This window comes from Lepidochelys kempii, chromosome 11, assembly GCF_965140285.1.
Source record: "Lepidochelys kempii isolate rLepKem1 chromosome 11, rLepKem1.hap1, whole genome shotgun sequence".
Classification (NCBI taxonomy): domain Eukaryota; kingdom Metazoa; phylum Chordata; order Testudines; family Cheloniidae; genus Lepidochelys; species Lepidochelys kempii.
Genome location: NC_136390.1, coordinates 81,709,378 through 81,719,076, shown reverse-complemented (window position 1 = coordinate 81,719,076; position 9,699 = coordinate 81,709,378).

Genomic DNA, 9,699 nt, shown 5'->3' with positions numbered 1-9,699 from the left:
AAAGGGGAGTGTGAATACTGGCAACATGTCTTGCAGCATGTTATAGCTGTTGTTCAAACATTAGCTGAACATGGTCTGCCTTTCCGGGGATCAAATGACACATTTGGATCATTGCAGAATGGAAATTTCTTGGGATTGTTGGAACTTGTGGCTCAGTCTGGCACATTTTTAGCAGGCCATATCTCAAAATATGGGAACGCTGGCAAAGGTAACCCATCATACTTATCCAGGACAGTATGTGATGAGCTCATTGGTCTAATGAGTGACAAAGTTAGTTCAGCTATTGTGGATGAAATAAGTACTGCTGGGTACTTCAGTTATCTGTCGACTCTACACCTGATCTTTCACATATTGATCAATTGAGTATTGTACTAAGATATGTGTCTCCCACAGATGGAAAACCAATTGAACAATTTATAACATTCCTCAATTTGAAAAGCCACACTGGTGAAGAAATGGCAAATCAAGTACTGCATTATCTGTGCCAAGTTTGCAAAATAGATTTCTCAAAGTGCAGAGGTCAATCTTATGACAACACTGCCAACATGTCAGGGCGTTATCAAGGAATGCAGAAGAAGCTTTTAGAACAGAACAAATATGCCATATTCACACCATGTGCTGCACACTCTCTCAATCTTGTTGGCCGCAGTGCTGTTGATTGTTGTCCAGTGGCAGTAAGTATTTTTTCTCAACAGTCCAGTTACTTTATACATTTTTCTCTGCCTCAACACACTGATGGGCAATTCTTAAAACATATTTGGGCAATGATGGTGTGTTGAAATCTCTTTCTAATACTTGCTGGGAGGCACATGCAGTGGCAGCAAGTGCAATTCTGGAGTCCTACTCAAAGACTGTGGATGCATTAGAAGGTATAGCTGAAGACCAATCACAAAAGGGAGAAACTATACGAGAGGCAGAAATATGGCAAACAAGATGCAAGAGCTAGAGTTTGTATTCATGTTGACCATGATGAATGAAATTTTACAACACTTTTACCACACAAGTCAAGCTCTCAAAGAAAAAGAATTGGATTTGAAAACATGTGCAGACCTCTGTCAATCATTAGCAGACCACTTACACACTTTGAGGAATGATTTTGAAAGATTTGAAGACATATCAAAAGATATCTTGCCTGATACTAACTACAAAAAGCCCAGTCCCACAAGCGAATCAGGAAAAAACAAGCAAATTATAGCAGTGCAACAGAAACAGCATTGAATTCTAGAGACAAATTTCGTGTATCTACTTACTACACTATAATTGATACACTTGAAGCTCATATGAAGAGGAGAAGTGAAGTGTACAAAGAAGTATCAAGTAGATTTTCTTTTCTAAATGCTATGGACTTATCTGATGAACAATATTCACAAGGTTCCCAGGAGATAGTTGACTCATACTCTGTTGACTTGAACATGAATCTCTGTGGAGAAGTACAGCAGTTCCACTATTATATGCATGCAAAGTTTAATGAAGCAGGAAAAATGAAATTCAGTCACATTGATCTTCATGACACAATATTGAAAGACGGAATACAATGGAATAGAAGTGCTTCCCCCACTAATTCTACCCAGTTTGTGAGCAGCAGGTCAAGAAAAGCGCCCCCCCCCTAGTTGGCTCCTCTAGCACTTGCGCCAGGAAATTGTCCCCTATGCTTTCCAAAAACTTCCTGGATTGTCTATGCACCGCTGTATTGCTCTCCCAGCAGATATCAGGAAAATTAAAGTCACCCATGAGAATCAGGGCATGCGATCTAGTAGCTTCCGTGAGCTGCCGGAAGAAAGCCTCATCTACCTCATCCCCCTGGTCCGGTGGTCTATAGCAGACTCCCACCACTACATCACTCTTGTTGCACACACTTCTAAACTTAATCCAGAGACACTCAGGTTTTGAAGGGAAAGCAGTGGATGTATTGTTTCTTGACTTTAGCAAAGCTTTTGACACGGTCTCCCACAGTATTCTTGTCAGCAAGTTAAGGAAGTATGGGCTGGATGAATGCACTATAAGGTGGGTAGAAAGCTGGCTAGATTGTTGGGCTCAACGGGTAGTGATCAATGGCTCCATGTCTAGTTGGCAGCCGGTGTCAAGTGGAGTGCCCCAGGGGTCGGTCCTGGGGCCGGTTTTGTTCAATATCTTCATAAATGATCTGGAGGATGGCGTAGATTGCACTCTCAGCAAATTTGCGGATGATACTAAACTGGGAGGAGTGGTAGATACGCTGGAGGGGAGGGATAGGATACAGAAGGACTTAGACAAATTGGAGGATTGGGCCAAAAGAAATCTGATGAGGTTCAATAAGGATAAGTGCAGGGTCCTGCACTTAGGATGGAAGAATCCAATGCACCGCTACAGACTAGGGGCCGAACGGCTAGGCAGCAGTTCTGTGGAAAAGGACCTAGGGGTGACAGTGGATGAGAAGCTGGATATGAGTCAGCAGTGTGCCCTTGTTGCCAAGAAGGTCAATGGCATTTTGGGATGTATAAGTAGGGGCATAGCGAGCAGATCGAGGGACGTGATCGTTCCCCTCTATTCGACATTGGTGAGGCCTCATCTGGAGTACTGTGTCCAGTTTTGGGCCCCATTCTATAAGAAGGATGTGGATAAATTGGAGAGAGTCCAGCGAAGGGCAACAAAAATGATTAGGGGTCTAGAACACATGAGTTATGAGGAGAGGCTGAGGGAGCTGGGATTGTTTAGCCTGCAGAAGAGAAGAATGAGGGGGGATTTGATAGCTGCTTTCAACTACCTGAAAGGGGGTTCCAAAGAGGATGGCTCTAGACTGTTCTCAATGGTAGCAGATGACAGAACGAGGAGTAATGGTCTCAAGTTGCAGTGGGGGAGATTTAGATTGGATATTAGGAAAAACTTTTTCACTATGAGGGTGGTGAAACACTGGAATGCGTTACCTAGGGAGGTGGTAGAATCTCCTTCCTTAGAGGTTTTTAAGGTCAGGCTTGACAAAGCCCTGGCTGGGATGATTTAACTGGGAATTGGTCCTGCTTCGAGCAGGGGGTTGGACTAGATGACCTTCTGGGGTCCCGTCCAACCCTGATATTCTATGATTCTATTTCCCAATGTAGAGATCGCACGACGTGTTTTTCTAACGTTGATGATAACTAACTGCTCTGCAGAAAGCTCTTTTTCTCAGCTGAAAAGAATAAAAAACCCTCAGAGAACAACATGTCAGGACAGACTTGATTCACTTTCTCGATTGTGTATGGAAGCGGACATGCTTCATCGAGTCAGCTTCGATGAGCTTATCCAGAATTTTGCAATCAGAAAATTTAGAAAGAAGCTATTTTAAATTCAGCATACATGTACATTTTGTGTCATTTCGAAAAATACAATTTTATTTTACAGTATGGTATTGTTTTTATTTTGAATTACATATGGGGGGGCACCATAATCTTTTCAGTGTGTAAGGCCTCTAAAGGTCTTAATCCGGCCCTGCCCACAGAAAGCAGTTCTCTGCCAGAACCAGAGAAGGTTACCAGGCAGGAGGTGCGTGCAAGGCCCTGAGACAGGAGGTGATTTAAATACAGTCCCTGACTGCATCACTCAGGCTCCCTGAGCTGGGACCCAGAGGAGAGGATGGGCCTGGGTCCCACTACCACCTAGGAACGGATGTGGGTAGAGACTGCTGAGAACCCTGACCAGAGGTGGTAACAGGAACAGGAATAGTGAACTTTGCCTTTGTGTTCCTGCTGTAATTTACTGTATTTCTGTATTTTGAAGTAAGAAGGGAAGAAATCTGTACAGGAGGAGTAGCGGAAAAGGGGTCAGGAGAGGCCCTGAGACAAAGGCCCAAACTTCTGGGTCTCTTGAGCAAAGGTCCACTAAAGGAGCCAGGAGCACTCAGGGTGGGGCAAGACTCCTTTCAGCTTGAAAGCAAAGAGACTCAAGTAAATCAGCCGGAGGACTGGAGTTACAGCCAAAGACTGACAGATCTAGGTTTAATCCCTGAACCAGGTAAGGGAAACTGAGGCAGGGACAATTGCAGTTTTGCTACAGACTGCCGGGGTTGCTACAACGCTAAGGTCCCTCAGTTATAGGTGCTTGTTAATACATAAGAAATTAATGGTCATTAGGCACGCAGACACTTTTGAAAATCCCACTAGGCATCTATCTGCATCTTTAGGTGCCTACATACTTTTAAACGCGTGGCCTTAAATGGACTGAGAGAGGGAGTTAGTTTCATTCTGTCAGTTCAAACGGATTTTTTTATTTATTTGTTTTTGTGACACTTATTCAACTGCAGAACACCTGGGGGAAAAGATCTGCTTGTTCCAGATTCAGCCCCTCCATTTCCAATAAGAAACCTTCTGACATAAGTGGGGGTCCTCAACCAGCCCCAGAAGCAGCAGGGAAGACCAGGCTCCACTGCCTGGAGGCTGCTGGAGGGAAACAGACAAATGACAGAATGGTTCTTTTTTTCAGGATGGAAAAGCTCCAGGAACTTGTCAGGCCTCCCCTGTGCCCCGAGAGATGCACAAAGGGGCTCAGCCCCCTAGTTATTCTCCCCTCTTCAGCTCAGCTTCAGGAACGGACAGTTTATAAATTACTGGATACGTGTCGTCACCTAGAGTTTTTGCCATTTTCTCTCACTTGGAAAGAAAATCACCTCAGGTTTTGTCACTTGAACTATTGAAAAGAAAATTATCTCCCATTTTGCCTCTTTTTGTCTCTAATTATCAAATATGGAGAAAAAAATCCCCCTAGATTTCCCTTTTCTCTCACATTATTGAATATTGATCTATGACCACCCCCCAATCAGGTTCTGCCCCATTTCCCCCCTAACTCTCAAATATCCCCAAAGGAAACTGTTCAGCCTAGGGTTGCCAACTCTCCCGGACCGGACAGACCGGATGCCATTTTGTAGCGACGGCGTCCCTGTTTGCGTCAGTAGTGTCCGGTCCACCCAGTCCAGGAGAGTTGGCAACCCTAGTTCAGCCCCAGGCCCCCCTGTCCCAGTTGCTGCCCCCTCCCAGCCCAGCTCCCCATCCCCCGACCAACTGCCAGTTACCTGCCCCTCCCCCGCTGCTGTCCCCTCCCAACTGCCATGCGAAGCCCAGCTCCCCGTAGCCCCTGGCACCTGGCCGGTACAGGCTGGCGAGTGGGGGGTGCGGGGGCTTTACCTCCTGGGTCCTGGGTCCCGCTGCCAGGGTGGGTCTCCCTGCTGAACTCCCCCCGCCCCCCATGGGTGAGCCGGGCTCTTTGCTACTCCAGGGCAGTGGCTCCTGGGAGCTAATGGGGGCCACCCCCCACACTGTGCTCACTGCCTAGGTACGTGCCCAATTCTCACACCGCCCCACAGCCCCACTCAGCTGGACAGAAACCCCAGCAATGGCAGACATGCCCCATGCACAGAGCCAGTGACTCTAATACACACACCCGAGGGGGCTGGGGTTTGAACCGTCTCTGTGCGGCCACCCCCCGAGGCTGCCGTAACCTCTCTGGTGTCTGTTTGGTCACTAACATGCCCCCGCAAAGTGTCCCTGCTCCAGCTGCTAAGCCAGCCCGGTAACACGTCAGGCCCCAGGCCAGTCCCTGTGGGTGGGGCGCTTGTGGCTGGTGGGGCGCTGTGCTCCGAGGTCTGTCTCATCTGAGGGGGCCGGTGACCCACAGAGCCGGCTGGGTCTGACGCAGCCTTTCCACTCCCAGGATTTCTCTGAATCCTCCTCACGCAGGGTCCCGAGCTTAGCTCTCGGCTTCCCACTCGTCCTGCGGCTGAGGGACTGTCAGTGACCAGGCTGGAAGCTGAGTGGCAGGGGCCAGCTGAGCTCCCGTGGGGCCGTCCCTCCCTTCCCCACGCTGGGCCAGGCCCTGTGGGGACCAGCTCTAGGGAGTTTCCCAGCTGAGACCTGGGAACAGCTGAATAGCCGCACAGTGCAGGGAGCTGGACGGTCCCTGCTCTCTGGCTCGCGCTGCCCTCTCCTTCCTGGCAGCTGTCACCCGAGGGAGGGGATGACTCCTCCCTGGCACCTGGGCTCTGGGGTCAGGAACCCCCCAGAGCTCCCCGCTCACAAGGCAGCTGCTGCTTCAGTGCCGTCCCTCCAGCCTCCTCCCTGCTTCAGGGGTGGGGGGTCACCTGGCAGGGGGCAGCAATGGCGGGGATGTAAACTTCAGCCCTGGCTGGGCCCCAGTAAGCGTCACTGCCCCCCTTATGGTCAGGGGGTTACAGCCCCCCTGCCCTGGTAACGCGGCGTGGCTCCCTGCTGCCCGCGTCAATGGCAGGGCCGAGGGACGCAGCACATCCCTGAGTGTGGATGGAAAGTTCCCTTGGATTTCGCCCTTTTCTCTCTGATAACCCAATATTGACCAAACCCCCAAAGATTTCCCCCATTTCCTATTGAATTCCCAAATTAGATGTAAAACACCCTTCAGCTCGGCCCCTTCTCTCTCGTTACTGGTGATTGATATAAAATCTCCTCAGACTTTCTGTCTAATTCTCAAATACTGATGTAAAATCCTCTCCGGCTCTGGGCTCCCCAGTCCCTGTCTGCCACCACATCTTGTTCTGAAGGGAAACTGTTGCCCTCGGTCATTACCCCAGTGCAGGGGAGGGGAGCTAACCCCCAAAGGACCAACTTTCCCCTCATGTCTGAGCATCAGATTGTTTCCACCTTTACATCAATTAAACCCCCACCCTTTCCTCTTTAATAATTGAATGTTGATATAAAATCTCCTCTGGCTTTGCTCTTTCCCATATAATTATGAGTTACTGACAGAAAACTCTCTCAGATTGGGGTTTTCCCCCCTCACATTTTAAGTGCAGCAACTTCTCCTTTTCTGGAGGGAAGCTGTTGCCCTGAGTCATTCTCCATGTTGGGGGGCTGCAGGGAAAGGGGCTCAAACCCCCCCAGTGACCAACTTTCCCCTCATGTCTCAGAATCAAATTGTTTCTCCCTTTACACTCATTAGAATTGACCTGTCGGTGGTGACCATCAGAGCCAGGAGCCTTCCCCATTTGGAAACGGGGTCTCCCAGCTGCTAGTGGGACACTTGGCCAGACCTGATCTGGTTTTAGTCCCAGATGCAGCAGGATGAGGGGTCACTCCCCCCTCCCCCAAGGGGGGATGCTCTGTGTGTGACTGGGTCCCTGCTCCCCACAGGCAGGGCACAGAGTGGCTGAAAATCTGCACTTAACCCTGCCCCCCCATGCCCCAGCCCGGCCACTGACATGGTGCTGTAGGTGATGCCTGGGCAGGGAGCGGGATGGAGCAGGAAGCTCCTTTGGCGAGTTGGGGGAGACAGCAGTGGGGAAGGGGCAAGTGATTGGCAGCTGGGTTGAGTTAATTATTTAATCTTTTGGAGAAATGGGGCACAGGCTGCAGGGGATTTTATATCAGCATTTAATGAGTAGTTGGGAGTTTAACCCAGTCAGTCGAGATCCGGCCAACTGCCCCGTTAGCAGCCAGACAGCACCGCTCCTCCATGTTCTGTTCTGTTCTATTCAGTCCTTACAGCACCGTCTAGCTGGGCACCAGCCACACAACTCGCATTCGTCCCTGGGATTCTCTCCTGCTCCCTTCTCTCCCCAGTGGCAGGGATTTTAAATCTGTTTATCCGTTGGTGGATGTGGTGCCTGCCGTGCTCTGTTTGCAGTGACTGGAAGTAGCTCTAAACAGGACCAGTTTAACTTTTTGTGGGCCCGGCGCCAAACATATTGGTGGGCCCCCCTGGGGAATGAAGAGGCCAGGGGCAAGAGCACAGCGGGCAAGGTGGATTTGATTTAAATCACAATTTAAATCACTGGTCAGAAAGACTCGATTTAATCATGGTTTTCTACCTAAAAGTGCATTCTTGTTGGTTGTTATAACCTTAATACATATTTTTCACAACTCAGAGATAGATGTAGGTTTCATTTTTAGAAGGTACACACTATACATTTTTAAACCGTGATCTATTTTGAAAACTTTTCAGATGAGTTTTACAGCTATATCAGAAAATGAATGATTTGGTTTGGTTTGGTTATTTCATTTACTAAAGATAATTGAAGCAGATATTTATGAAGTCACTGGGAGGTGAACTATCTCCAGTTCAACAAGTTAATCATTAATATTTGGAGGATTTTCTTGCCAGGCTGTATTAGGAGGAGAACATCACTAGACAGACATTTAAATTGTTTTACTTAACTAAAACAACAACGTTAAGTATTCTTGATTTTTTTCTTCAACAGCAAACATAATATTTTAACAAAAAAGCATATGTCCCTCACTTCTCACATTTATCTCCAGACTTCTTCTCCTTGTCCAGATCTATTCTGCCCCCAACAATCTTCTATTCATTGAACTTTTTGAAACTTTTCACTTTTAAAGAGAGGTAAGGGATTGACTCTGTGTACACAAATTTGCAGAGGGACAATAGAGTTGAGGTATGTTATTTCTCACCTCTATATATTATTTATTTATTTAAAAACATTTTTGCTGTTAACAAGCATGTTATCTCTGGAGACACAAATCCACAGTTTGAGAACAGCAAAACTAAGCATCTCTGATGGTATCTTCTAGACTGAGCACTGAGCCCCACTGGGTAGATAGAAAGATTAACCTAAATAATCTATACAGAAGCCTGTGGAACCCCATAAGATTAGGTCCCTACTCCATGAACTACTGGAACTCATTTACAAAACTTTTCTTAAACATGGCATGAATATATGAGTTGTCTCAATAGTATGAGACAACTCATACTATAGAATTAGAATTTATAATCCCTGTTCCATGATGAAGATGATAGTCTTAATTAAAACTATCTTTAGATAGGTTTTTTCCTCAAAAATCTGATTTAAATGTAAGCAGAGTCAGGATGAGCTCCACCCTGACATCTGGTGGTGGGGTGCAAGTAGGCATCTGGTGGCAAGTTGTGGAAAAGAACTTCAGGGGCTGATCTCGTTTGCATAGACACACCCACCCTGCCTAGAATGAGGCCATAGCTGACCAAATGGTCACTTTGGCTGTTGTGGGATCCCCAGTGTCTCTGTTACTGGGGCAGGAAGAATAAATTGTTATTACCCTGATTATGGGAAACAAGGACAGTGGACCTGCACTTGGCCTTTTGTTATGATGGAGGGACTCGGCATCAACTCAGTAGCACTCGCTAGGCAAGGAACATGGGTTCCAATTCTCTGTGAATTGAGAGAAGTTGGGAACAGGTATTAATACTTGGTGGCATGGGCCCCCTGGTGAGGGCTTTACATGCTAATTGCACTTCCTCCTTTCTCCACTGTGGAATATCAGAGCTAATTTTGATTCCATTAGGAGTCTAGTTACAGGCTGCTGAGCTGAATTCACTTTGGGCTAATGGTGCACCAGCACTGAGGCTCCCCTACTACAAGCTGAAATCACAAAAGAGCTAAACTTACTAAGAGCTGGTTTTAGAGTAACAGCTGTATTAGTCTGTATTTGCAAAAAGAAAAGGAGTACTTGTGGCACCTTAGAGACTAACCCATTTATTTGAGCATAAGTTTTGTGAGCTACAGCTCACTTCACGAAAGCTTATGCTCAAATAAATTGATTAGTCTCTAAGGTGCTACAAGTACTCCTTTTCTTTCTACTAAGAGCTGCAATCACTGAGTGTTGTGCTAACTACAGGGGAGCCTGAAGATATATGGTGGAGCAGTTTGCGGGACGCGGAGCGGCTGGTGGAGCAGAGCAGTTTGTTGGAGGCCTAGAGCAGCCCATGGGGCGGCTGGCAGAGTGGAGC